Raw genomic sequence first — 13,143 nt, 5'->3', positions numbered from 1 at the left:
ATGAAATTTTATATAAACAACACATGGAGAATATGAGAGGAGGTTTAAAAGCTTTATCTAGAATATGTTATAAAGATGTATTGTGATTGGATGATTTCAGGATGTTATCATATAATTCTCTTCTAGATTTTGAATATTATATATAAAAGGATGTAAAAACAATTATAGTCAAATTAAGGTTGAGATATAATAATTGTGATATACATGAATATATGTGAATTTAAAATATGCAATTTGATATGAAAAGCAGGTGATGACTATGAAAGAGATGCATGGAAATACTGTAACCAACTGACACACTTTCTACAATTTGTAATGGAAGATGTTTTTTATTTATTTTTATGTTTGTTTGTCTTGGTTCAAAAATAAACAAAAATTATTATTTTTAAAATGGTGAACCATAACCATATAAAGCAAAGAACATATGAAATCAATGAGAAATGATGCCAGAGTTCCAAATATCATGCAGAATTTAATCAAAGTCCAACCTTTGTATTTGTTTTTCCCCTTCCCCTGGTTTTTGTTCAGCCGCCCTGAGTCCCTTCGGGGAATAGGGCGGCTTACAAATCAAATAAATACCAAATACCAATACCAAATACCAAGGCAGAGCTATCCTTAAAGTTCCAATTTAATAAGACAGACATGTGGCAATGAACTGTGGAATCCCAAATCTGAAAACTTCCTGGGATTCCACACAGTTGAAAATTCATGATCTTATCCCCACACCGATAAATCCATCACATGGTCCAATCTTCTTCGGCCATGCTGGCATCTCCATCCAGCTGCTTCTGGTCAGGTGCAGAGGTGCAGAGACAAAAGATGACCTTGGGCTTCTAGAAAAGAATGACAACAACACATTCCACCATACTACTCCTTTCTATTCCCCCCTCCCAATTACTACACTAATGAAACAGCATGGTAAAATAGTAGAAAGTGTGCCAAAAATCCTAAAAGTAATATAACTGCATGCCTGACAAATGGATTCATGTGCTCTGTGTGTGGTTTTTAGGAATGTAACCATCCTAATACTAGTATCTGCTCCTGAGAGACAGATCCAACCATTGTTGCTTAATTGATTTTATTGTTGTCGGTATCTTCTACTTGTTGGGATAGAATGATCATTCTAATATACCATGATATCAAAATGTTCCAACCCAATTCACTATCTTTTCTACCTTACTGGTAGGCAGTAATCTGACATTGTCATCAGAATTGCCCCCAAATGAGAGATGTGTCAAAATTTACTGTACATAAATGAATTTGTCATTACCTTGTCAATGATTTACTGCTATAGACTATAATCAAGGACCCCCTATAATTATTTAATCTAATAAAGGTAAGATTTTCTGTGAGACATGGCCTCTTCTACAGCCATGAAATGGTGTGAAAATATTTGGTCTCCCCACTACTTAGACAACTTTAAATAGAAATCAGAAAGCCTTCCATATAGTACATGGTATGTCACAATTGGCATGGCAAATTCACCATGACCAACTCACCAGTCAGCTCACCTTGGCCAACTCATCATGGGACAACTTGCTGCAGGACAACAATTCAATTTAAATATTTAAAATAATAAAAAGATTATTTTGATGTCATTCACATTTTATTTTGTCCGTCCTTTTGCATCCTTTTGTTTAATTATTCTATTCCACCATTCCTTCAATGTTAGTGTAACTCTTGTCACGTTAAAAATTGCCCCATGGTGAGTTGGTCATGGTGAGTTGTCTCGCAACAAGTTGGCTATGGTGAGTTGGCCATAGCTAGTTGGCCACATCGCGTTGGCTGCACCAAATTGTCCTAGACCCCATGTCACATATCCCCACTCTTTGGAAATGTATTTCTGAATTTGGGGACGATTGCTGGATGATGCTCATATTCTATTTCTGCTGAGACAACTGGTCTCTTTTTCTATACTCAAATAGCCATTAGATGGCAGCTATTTTAGCTGCATTCTATGCTTCTATTGCTATCAGGCTCAAAATCAAAAATGACACATGATGATTCTTCCAAGTTGAGTTCTTTATTATTTCAATACTTATAAGTGGAGTCTTGCAAGATTGAGCATTCTACTATCTGTATTTAATATATACTCTGTGAATGAGTAGGGAAAGATTGTCTTTATCTTTTTTCTCTCACATATAATATCTAGACTAAGTTGCCTCTTATTCCTCTGAAATACACCTCCTATATCCTGGGAATCCAGCTCTTTATTACATTTCATCACAATTGTTCAGATTATCATGGTGCATCGATTATAGTAGAGCTTACCAAAAGCCCAGTAGTAGAACTTTGGCTACAACTGGTTGTCCCTCTTGATAGAAAACTTTCAAGCTGTTATCTGGAAATAAACAGAGCCACTAGAAGTCAACAATGTGGGGAAACTCTAAGTTGTCTCAATCCTGTTCAAATACAGTACCTACATATCAGCTCAGCATATATTATGTAGTTATAGAGCCTTGTCCAACTTTTATTGGGTACCCTCCAAATAGACAGATTTCAATTCCTATAACTACCAGCAATGGAAAAATATCTGGGAAAATTTGAAAGTCAAAAATCCACATATTTAGAACACAGAATAATAGAATTGGTAGGGACCTTGGAGGACTTCTAGTCCAACACACTGCTCACACATTCTGTACCATTTCAGACAAGTGGCATCCAGTCTCTTCTTAAAAGCCTTCAGGGATGAAGCCCCCACAGTTTCTGAAGGCAAGTCTTTCCACCGGTTAATACTCCTCACTGTCAGGAAATTTCTCCATAATTCTAGGTTGCCTTTCTCCTTTATTAGTTACAATTCATTGTATCTTGGCTTGCTTTCTGGTGCTTTGGAAAATAGGTGCCAACTTGTGGAAAGCTGGCCCATATTATAATATGCTTAGGATGTGGATTTCTAAACCTGCTCCTGAACTAGAGGTTACTACAGGGTTTCCCATGCCTGGTGACTTTAAAATGTGTGGATTTCAATTCCTAGGATTCCCCTGCCACAAAAGTCTACTTAAAAATAACTGAAAGGCAAATAACCAAGTCAAAGAAGACCTTGTCAACTGATCATGGTTTTCCTGCTACAATAATCATCCCTGAGTTAATTGTTTCTTGTGCACAGTGATGCAACTTTTCATTCCTACAGATAGTGGAGATCACAAAGTTGTATGATCTGCCTGATCCTTAACACATGTATAACCGGCTAAATCTTGTAGGAAGTTAGCAACTACCCCTCTCCTAGAAAAATGAAATATTTTAAGAAATATTAAAAGGGCAGAATATTTCCCCTAAAAGGCAGGCAGAAACTTTGTGAATGGGCCTGAGCCAGTATATTCTACATAGCAAAGATCTAACTCCTTCAGGCAGAGCCATAATATGAATACCAAAGCCTTTTCATTACATCATCATCCAACAAGGTTCAACCAAGTCTGAGATTCAGAACAGTCTCCAGAGTTGCCCTTGCATGGCCCCTGGGAGTCTGACAACCAATCAGAATACAAGCTTAAATTCAAAAGGCAGAGAAGGCATAAAACCAGAGCACTTTCAGCATCTCTGCCCCTTTCCCACAGAACCTCAAACCATGATGTCCTGTCCACCCTTAAAAACCATATTCCCAAGCAGTCTCCATGTTTCCACTGTCTTTCTCCCCACTTGGAATGGAATGTAGATGGACATTTCTTCCAATAGTCTAATCTAATCAATTTCGCAGGTAATACTTTGAATGACTTCTTTGAAAAAGAAGGTATAATGTTATAAACGTTGAGTGTTTCTCTGCAACCTTCATTCCATCTCCTTCAAGAAGATTCATAGCCAAACAGCAGAACTGACCTTCATTCACTCAAGTTGACAAATTGATTTTTCTTTAGTAAATTCTTCACTCTACCCAGCCACCCACTCACCCCAAAGCCAGCTGCTTCCTAGAGGAATGATGCTATTTCATTTAGTTTCCATTTTTGGGTGGATAACTATTGAGAAAGTAAATAAACATAACATCAGCCAAACAACTACTCAAATAACAGGGTTCCTTTCCCCTTTTCAAACAAAAAAGGCAATTCCCAAAGGAAACTCTTTTCTTTTCTTGCCACTCGAAGAATGGAGAGGTGCAATTTGATTTCTTGCTGCACAAGCTAGCAGAAAGGTATAATTTAATTTCTTGCACAAACTGGCAGAAACATTATTGTTAAGCACTTAGTGAATAGAAAACCAGAAAGCTTATCAGATAAACATATAAAACCATGTTATCATTTCAAGTTGAAAATGTTTGACTGTAAGGAGAAAAAAGTTGTTACATCATGAACTTGTTTTTCACACACACATCCTAGTTTGCCTTTTTCAAGTGTCCTCTAACTTCAGAGCAGAAGTTAATGTAGGGCATCCCCTACACTGGCCAATATAGCATCCTCACCTTGGCTTCTCCTAAATGGCGGGTACTTCCTTGGTTGCGAGTGCCAGGAATTCTGGGAGATGCAGTTTCAGCCCATTTTGAGGAAGCCATGTTGCAAACAGCTGATAAAGTTGAGTCCATTGGAGTCGAGTGGCTATAATAAATTCAAACAAACAGCTAAAAATATTCTCATCCTCACCAGTTAACATAAGAATTGTCATTTCAGTGTAACTGTCATTCTGTTTCTTCTTCTTCCTCTCTCTATTCTTTCTCCATTAAGAATTTTAAAATTCCAATCCTGAGGCAGGAATTAACTCACTACCCATCTTTGAAAATGTTTTGGGAACAATTTTGACTCAATTGCCTATGTTCATAATAATATTAAAAATGAAGATTCACCTTAAGGATCAAGTTAAAAAGTCAGTGATAATGATCTGTTACAGCAAAACAGCAAAAATATGGCACTTTAAACATTAACAAATTTGTAATGACTTGAATAGATGACAGCTCCTTCATGAAACTGAAGGATTTCTATACCTGCTAGCTACACTGACGGTTGTTGAATTTACAAACCTATTATCAGTGAGTACTGATAATAATGCTATAATTATTTACAGGTGCTGATTTGATTTAACATACACAAATACAATAGGAACAGCATAGAAGATAAAATAAAATATAAGTTAATTAAATCACTAATGGAAACAAGGAAAACTACATAAATCTGATAATATAGCAGGAAGAAATCACTTTGGGTTGCATGGGACTTTACATCTGGACTTTCAAAAAAAGTATCTCACAAACATATATACTGTCATGTTGGGGTATCTGGAATTGGATAGCTGAGTATGGGATAGAACACTCTTTTTCAAATTGGACAACTTTAAGATGCATGGACTATGACTCCCAGAATTTCCCAGTCATCATGGCATGGTTTGCTGAAAGTCTCCATTTGGAGCAGGGGTGGGGAATTATGGCCCTTTTATGACTCATGGACTTCAACTCCCAGAATTCCTGAGCCAACATGGAATTCTGGGAGTTGAAGTCTACAAGTCATAAAGTCCCACCTCTGATTTAGATTGGTGTTTTGCAACCTTGACAACTTACAGATGTGTGGACTTCAACTCCCCAAAACTATGCTGTCTGGAGAATTCTGGGAGCTGTAGTCCACTATTTTAAAATTGCCCAATTTGAAAAACACAGGCTACACTGTTATTTACTGAAAGACAGAAAATACAATTTCAGAGGTAGGATTAGTTTCCCCCACCCTTCCCCCACTCATCATGATGCAATAAATGTAATCTATAAATTTGTCCTGGACCCCAGCAAATTTTATTTACATCCCCGTGGTTGCTTTTTAAAATAAGAGCTAAAATGAAAATGTAAGACCAGACCATATTTAATATCCCTAACTTGTAATTTGTCTCTTTGAAGAAACTAAAACAGTTAGGCTTTTGGAAAATTTAGAATGACATAAGTGCTATTCTACCCCAATGTTCAAGTTTTTCTATACGCCAGCCAAAACTATGAAAATTCATGATTATTTTCCCCTTAATTAGGTGCCAAAATCTTTGAGAAGGAAGATCCTAGTGTACTGCTATCTGTTCGCCAGTTGATAAAGTCATTTAAGGGAACATCTTATCAAGCCTATCAAGCTGCTCAGGAAATTAATTTTTTTTAAAAAAAAAATCTTCCAAAATCTGAGACATCCCACTCAACTTGGCAAACCTGCCAAGTGAGCCTGAAAATGTTAAAGGAAAACTAATTTTTCCCTCCTGTTTATACCTTCTTAGGAAACATCTGTTACTTCCCTGTTCTTGTTCTCTTCGTATTTATTTAGACTGTTCAAGGCAAGTGGAAGGCTGAGACAAGTTCCTATTCTTTACAAACTGGCTAATTTCAGGTTTGGGTGAGGTCAGCAAAGCAAAAGAGAAGCCAACTGCAGTGCAGAAAAACGTCAACATCCCACATATTATTTACCCCCTCGGGAGATCTGAACTCCTAACTATTTACACAGCTCAAACAGAGGTTATTTTTAATACTCCAGCAATGGAGCTGAGCCATCAGACAGAGAGACTTATACAAAAATATTGATTTTATTAAGTGATTAGTTTCAACAAAATAAACAACGTGCCTTTAAAAAAAAAGAGAGAGAAGAAGAGCAGGACAAAGAAGGGAAGATTAGGAGGCATTGACAACAGTGACTAATTTCTTTTCCCTTTTTGAGCTGCATTCTGCTCCACAGAGGTCTGACCATGAAGACAGTTTGGAAACTCTGAACCATTTGTTGATTGCCATTACGCCATTAAGCAGAAAACCCCTTGTTCCGAGAGAGCTGCCTTAACTACCATTAGGTTCATGTTAAGGCACTGTTGATTGCCTACAATACACTATGTGTCCTCAACACTTGTTACCTGTGAAACCATCTTACCCAGGTAGAATAACCCTGTAGAGTAGGTCCACTCTACAGGACCTAGTAGGGAAATATTGCTCCAGATACACTATATTGCCAAAAGTATTCGCTCACCCATCCAAATAATCAGAATCAGGTGTTCCAATCACTTCCATGGCCACAGGTGTATAAAATCAGGGACCTAGGCATGCAGATTGTTTTGACAAACATTTGTGAAAGAATGGGTCGCTCTCAGGAGCTCAGTGAATTCCAGCATGGAACTGTGATAGGATGCCACTGTGCAACAAATCCAGTCGTGAAATTTCCTCATTCCTAAATATTCCACAGTCAACTGTCAGCTGTATTATAAGAACCTGGAAGTGTTTGGGAACAACAGCAACTCAGCCACGAAGTGGTAGGCCACATAAACTCATCCAACCTCACAAATGCGCTTTTGGAAGAATGGTCAAAAATTCCCATAAACACACTCCTGAACCTTCTGGAAACCTTCCCAGAGTTGAAGCTGTTATAGCTACAAAGGGTGGACCGGCGTCATATTGAACCCTATGGATTAGGAATGGGATGTCACTTACAGTAAGTTCATATGCGAGTAATGGCAGGTGAGCGAATACTTTTAGAAATATAGTGTATCTAGCATAGTGTAATATGCTAGATATCTGGCATTGTATATCATGTATGCAATGAAATTGGTTTTAGCAATCCATAACAAAAAAAATACAAACAACATAAATAGTATAAAGAATACTCCCGATGCAAGTAATTAGGAAAAGAAAAAGAAAAAAAATGAAAAAAAACTAGTCATACATTTCTGGGTGTGTGTAGAGTGATTGTGGTTGTGTTTAAGAGTCTGACAGCCCAAGGATACCAACTATTTTTAAACTTATTTGTTCGGCTGGCTATGCTTCAATGTCTTTTGGGCGATGATAGAAGTGCGAAGAAACACTGACCAATGTGTGAATCAGGGGTGGATTCTGGCTGCTACTACTGCTGGTTCACTAAGAGATGTGCTGTGCACACACACATTGTGCACACGGGCTGGCAATGCCTTTGATGCATGTTATGCATGCATGTGCAGTAGTAAAAAACGCTTCTGTGCATGCACAGAAGCAAAAAACAAGATGGCAGTGCTTATGGCACCACCAAGAGAACCAGTTCAGGGGTGTGGCAGGCTAAGTTACTACCTACTCAGTCAAACCAGGCTGTACCAGTTGGAACCCACCTCTGGTGAAGATCCTCTCTGAGTATTATCCCTACTCTGTTAAAGCAGCAAGACCTGGCAATGTCATCCAGTGGTGTTAGAGGGCAACCAATGATTTCTTGTGCAGAATTGATCACTCTACCCAAAAGAGATCAGGAAGATTGCGTTTCAGAGAACGATATTCTCCATCCCTATAAAACAACTTGTCCCATAAAACTAGAGGTGTCCTTACTTCGTCTTTCCATGAAACAGTCCTTTTCTGAGAGCGAGAAAGAAAGAGATTGTCCCGAGAAGATCTAATGGTGCAATAGTGGCAAGTATATGTAGCTCAGGTGTAGGATGAGGGTGGAAGTTCTTTCTCCAAAGTTATAGGTTGGTTTCCAAACATTCTGGTAGCAGGCTAGGTAACATCTTCAGTAGATTATAGAGATTTAATGGTAGCAGCAATTGTTTCAGCAATCTATAATTGTTTTATTTATGATGAATTGTTTTTTTAATTGTGATTTTATGTACCTTTAGTTAGTCACTGGACTTACTAAATTTGTATGTGGCATAAAAAATGGATGGATGGACAGACAAATTATTTTCCAGTTGTTTTGGGGTCTGCAATTTTCTGAATTCATAAGTAATCTCATCACATATGAAGCTATTGCTGAGTAACCCAGCCAGATGTCTTCACTTAGCTATTCATAAACTGTGGAATGTATTCCCAAAGGAACCAGCCACTGTTTCTGCCTCAGAAATGAATCCAGACTTCCTTCTTTAGCCAAGGCTTTTGAGTTACATTAATAATAGTTTGAAGAATTTCACTGGTTTTAACTTTCTCTTTTCTTTCTTTCCTTTTCTTCCTTTCTTTTTCCTTTCCTTCTTCATCCCTCTCTTCCTTCCAGATGCCTTAAGCGCCCCATGTGTAGAAAGGCAAGATATAAATGGAATTAATAAATAAAGTACTGAGACACACATCTCCCTAAGTTCAAGGTAGCACCCCTTGCACATAAAATTGTAGTATTAGGCTTTGCTTCCATTTATTTATGACATTTATTTCCTGTCTTTTCTCAAGGACCTCAGGTCAACATTTGTGCCCACACCCCCACACATATTTTTACACATATAACAAACCTATAAAAAGACTTAGGGTGTGAGAAAGTGACAAGCCCTTAAGATCAGCCTGTGAGATTTACGGCTGAATGAAGATTACAATCTGACTGTCCTCTGTCTAAGAAAGTGACTTAGTAGAATCAAAGGGGACCTAGAGCATCTTTCAAAGTAATAAAACAATAGATGGACAACAGGCAGACAGACAGAGATTGTGAGAACAGCTTCCTTCGGGAATCTTCTTTCTATGCAGATGAGATGCCTAAAGTCCTAAAATAATGGAGACTATCAGCTTGGGGAAGGTGACTTAATGGATTTAAATATACACTATATTGCCAAAAGTATTTACTCACCTGCCTTTACTCACATATGAACTTACTGTAAGTGACATCCCATTCCTAATCCAAAAGGTTCAATATGACGTCGGTCGACCCTTTGCACCTATAACAGCTTCAAGTCTTCCGGGAAGGCTGCCCACAAGGTTCAGGAGTGTGTTTATGGGAATTTTTGACCATTCTTCCAGAAATGCATTTGTGAGGTCACACACTGATGTTGGACGGGTTTACGTGGCCTACCACTTCATGGCTGAGTTGCTGTCATTCCCAAACACTTCCACGTTCTTATAATACATCTGACAGTTGACAGTGGAATATTTAGGAGTGAGGAAATTTCATGACTGGATTTGTTGCACAGGTGGCATCCTATCACAGTTCCACGCTGGAATTCACTGAGCTCCCGAGAGCAACCCATTCTTTTACAAATGTTTGTCAAAACAATCTGCATGCCTAGGTACTTGATTTTATACACCTGTGGCCATGGAAGTGATTGGAACACCTGATTCTGATTATTTGGATGGGTGAGTGAATATTTTTGGCAATATAGTATATATAAGTTCAACAAACTCTTTCCAGGATAAATGTTGGAGATAACTATAGGCTTAGAAAGAAAAACACAGGCACAGGACTCGGTTAAAGGAGAAATCTAGGAATGTCTGCTAGTCTGCCACAAAAGGACAACAAGTACATCTACAACTATGGTTTAAAAATAAGTTCAATTCAACTCCAGCATGAAGTTTCAGAATGATAAAGCTCAACATAACATTGAAAGTTGAAAATGCTTCCTGAAACTACATATATTACTCAGCATGTAATCTATTACTCAGCATGTAATCTATTTACACAGAGGATAAAGAGGTCTTATGAACCAACAAAATATTTGCCCATTAGTTGTGTGAGGGATGGCCTACAGGTAGACATCAAAATAACCAAAGCAAAATAAGGAGGCTTTCTCCCATCAAAGCAGAGGCTGCTTAAACAGACATCATAGCAACAGAGATGCCCGTGTTCTCGATTTAGGGCTGCCAATTTTGGTTGAGGATATGGTTTATTTTTTAACAACTCTCCTGCTCTTCTTATCTTGACAATAGTAAGTTCTGCAGACATTCACAGGGTATGTTTATATTTCCAGTAAAGCTTATTATGGCTGTCTCTGCAAGCAGTTCAAGTTGTCCCTGGATGCCAAAGTAGGTAGAAATGTTCAATGGGAAGTATTATTAAAATAAAAAGAGATGCTACGTATAAGGATTCTCAAATGAAGTTCTTCTCTGTGAATTGTAATAACCCACCAGACACTTTTCATGGATCTTGTAAGAACCAATGAAAGCTAAGCATTTCTTGGACCTACGCAGCTTCTCCAACACAGTGGTTCTAGGTGGGTTGGATTATAAATCCCCAAAAAATCACAATCAGTTTTGCTACAAATAGCCTTTTTCAACTTGTGATTTTAGCTAGAAATTCTTCAAGCTGCAGCCTGATCAGATGTGGAGGACATCCCAGCATAGAACTACAATCATTTATGAGATGTTTAACATGGAAAGTCGAGGAAGCATTATTATTATTATTATTATTATTATTATTATTATTATTATTATTATTATTATTATTATTATTATTATAGCAGACAGTCCCTTTATGCAGTCCCAATTTCTTCTGCCCACATCAATCCTTCCTGGTTTTGATAAGAATATAAGAATACCCTGATAAAAAAGAGTCAGCATTATTACTCCAGGAAATACTCAAGATGTTTCCACCAGACATATTTCCTGGAATTTGTTATCAACATCTTGATGTTGGCCGACAATCATTATCTATGGCAAATTGAGATTATGTCAGAATGATAACTGGCACATGGTAACATCCTGATGCAAACTCCTCCCTTATGCACTTCTATTCTGAAAACACACACACACACACACACACACACACACACACACTGACAGATGGCCCTTGCAACAACCAAAGTGGTTTTTTACATATTAGTACACATGATCATTCAAAAGCTATTCACCACCAGACATCATTTTACATTTGTCACAAATGCCCCTTCTTTATTCCTTACATCAAGAATGAAAAGCAATATTTATTCTTTACTGTAGCCTGTTCATTGAGTATGATTTACTTCGGTCCTGTTGTGAACACTTTTTCCACCTGCTGGAATTGCTGCAGGAATCCTGGCAAGTGACACAAGATAAAGCAAGAGTGAAAGTTCATAGTACTCTGAGAAACAGGAAATGGGAATGGCAATATTTTTGTGTGTGTGGGGGGGGGGGTTGTTTCCTGCATATACAGCTTTATTTTTTCAAGATGTTACATAACCCTATTCCTTTAGAACAGTGTTTTTCAAACTTAGCAACTTTAAGATGAGTGGACATCAGTGGTGGGATTCAGCCAGTCCGCACCTATTCGAGAGAACCGGTTGTTAACTTTTTAAGCAGTTTGGAGAATTGGTTGTTAGAAGAAAACTTGTTTTCCCCCCCCACTTTACAGGGCAAATCCTGTAAGGAAGGCAGGAAGGAAATATTCTGGTGTTGTTTCTAGCCTAATCTTTATTGCCCTGCTTACAGAAACTGCCTCTCCAGTTAACCCTTATTACATTGTAACAGCTAAGGCGAAGCGCCCATCAACATGAGTGACATTGAGTTGGCCACACCCACCCAGTCACATGACCACCAACCCCACCTACCCTGCTGGTCATTAGGGCAGAGAACCGGTTGTTAAATTATTTGTATCCCACATGGACATCAACAGAATCCTGCAGCTGGGGAATTCTGGGAGGTGAATTCTCACATCTCAAAGATGTCACGGATGAGAAACATTGGATTAAGGGAAAGTCTCTCTCAAGCCAAGTTCAGTTCCTATGTTCACAGGGACATATCTGTGCATTATTTTGGCTATAGTATGGACATTGTTGGCCATTTCTACAGTCATGACTCCCCGACTTCTCATTTTGGGCCAGGCATATCCAATCTTGACAACTTTAAGACTTCTGGCCTGCAACTCCCAGAATTTCCCAGTCAAAAAGGCTGGCTGTAGAATACTAGGAATTGAAATAACCAGCCTTAAAGCTGCCAAGTTGGACATCTCTATTTTAGGTCTAAGATTTTCTAGTCAAAAGACAAGCCCAGTTTAGCCCTGCTGGGATCCGGCTAGATGCTCTTATCTGTGGTGAAAAAAACCTGACCAAATGAAATAACTCAACAATTGGCAACGTAGTGGATTTTCATAGAGGGCATTGGAGAGAGAGCAAAATAAGCAGCAGTAACTCACCTCCGTCACAAACCATTTCTTGCCCTTTCTTTCAGAGAGAGCAAGAACCAGCTCATCTGCTTTCCTTCCCTGTAAATTTCATCGGTGGCTTATTGATTGCCACCAAAGTGTCATCTTCCCTCAAGATAAATAGAATAAATAAACATAACAAACAGACTCCAGGATGGAAATTTCAGGCTGCACGGCTATCTATCACTTTAGGCCACGGGCCTATTTTAAATTTGACCCAAAGTCTTGAAAGCTCTTTACCAGATGTTGAGCTTACAGTTTAACTCCAGACTTGACTAAACCTGTCTAGCAGGTGAGCCCCATGCAACACACATCCGGGAATGACATCACCCACTATAGTCTGTCTGTTCCCATTCATTGCCCTCATTACTCACTTCGTGTTAATTTACTGTATGATTTGGACAAAGAGCATTCCAGTTGACAAAGAGGCTGTTTGGTGGAGGAAGGGTAATGC

Source organism: Thamnophis elegans, chromosome Z (assembly GCF_009769535.1).
Source record: "Thamnophis elegans isolate rThaEle1 chromosome Z, rThaEle1.pri, whole genome shotgun sequence".
Taxonomy (NCBI): Eukaryota; Metazoa; Chordata; class Lepidosauria; order Squamata; family Colubridae; genus Thamnophis; species Thamnophis elegans.
Note: the sequence above shows the minus strand (reverse complement) of the source record.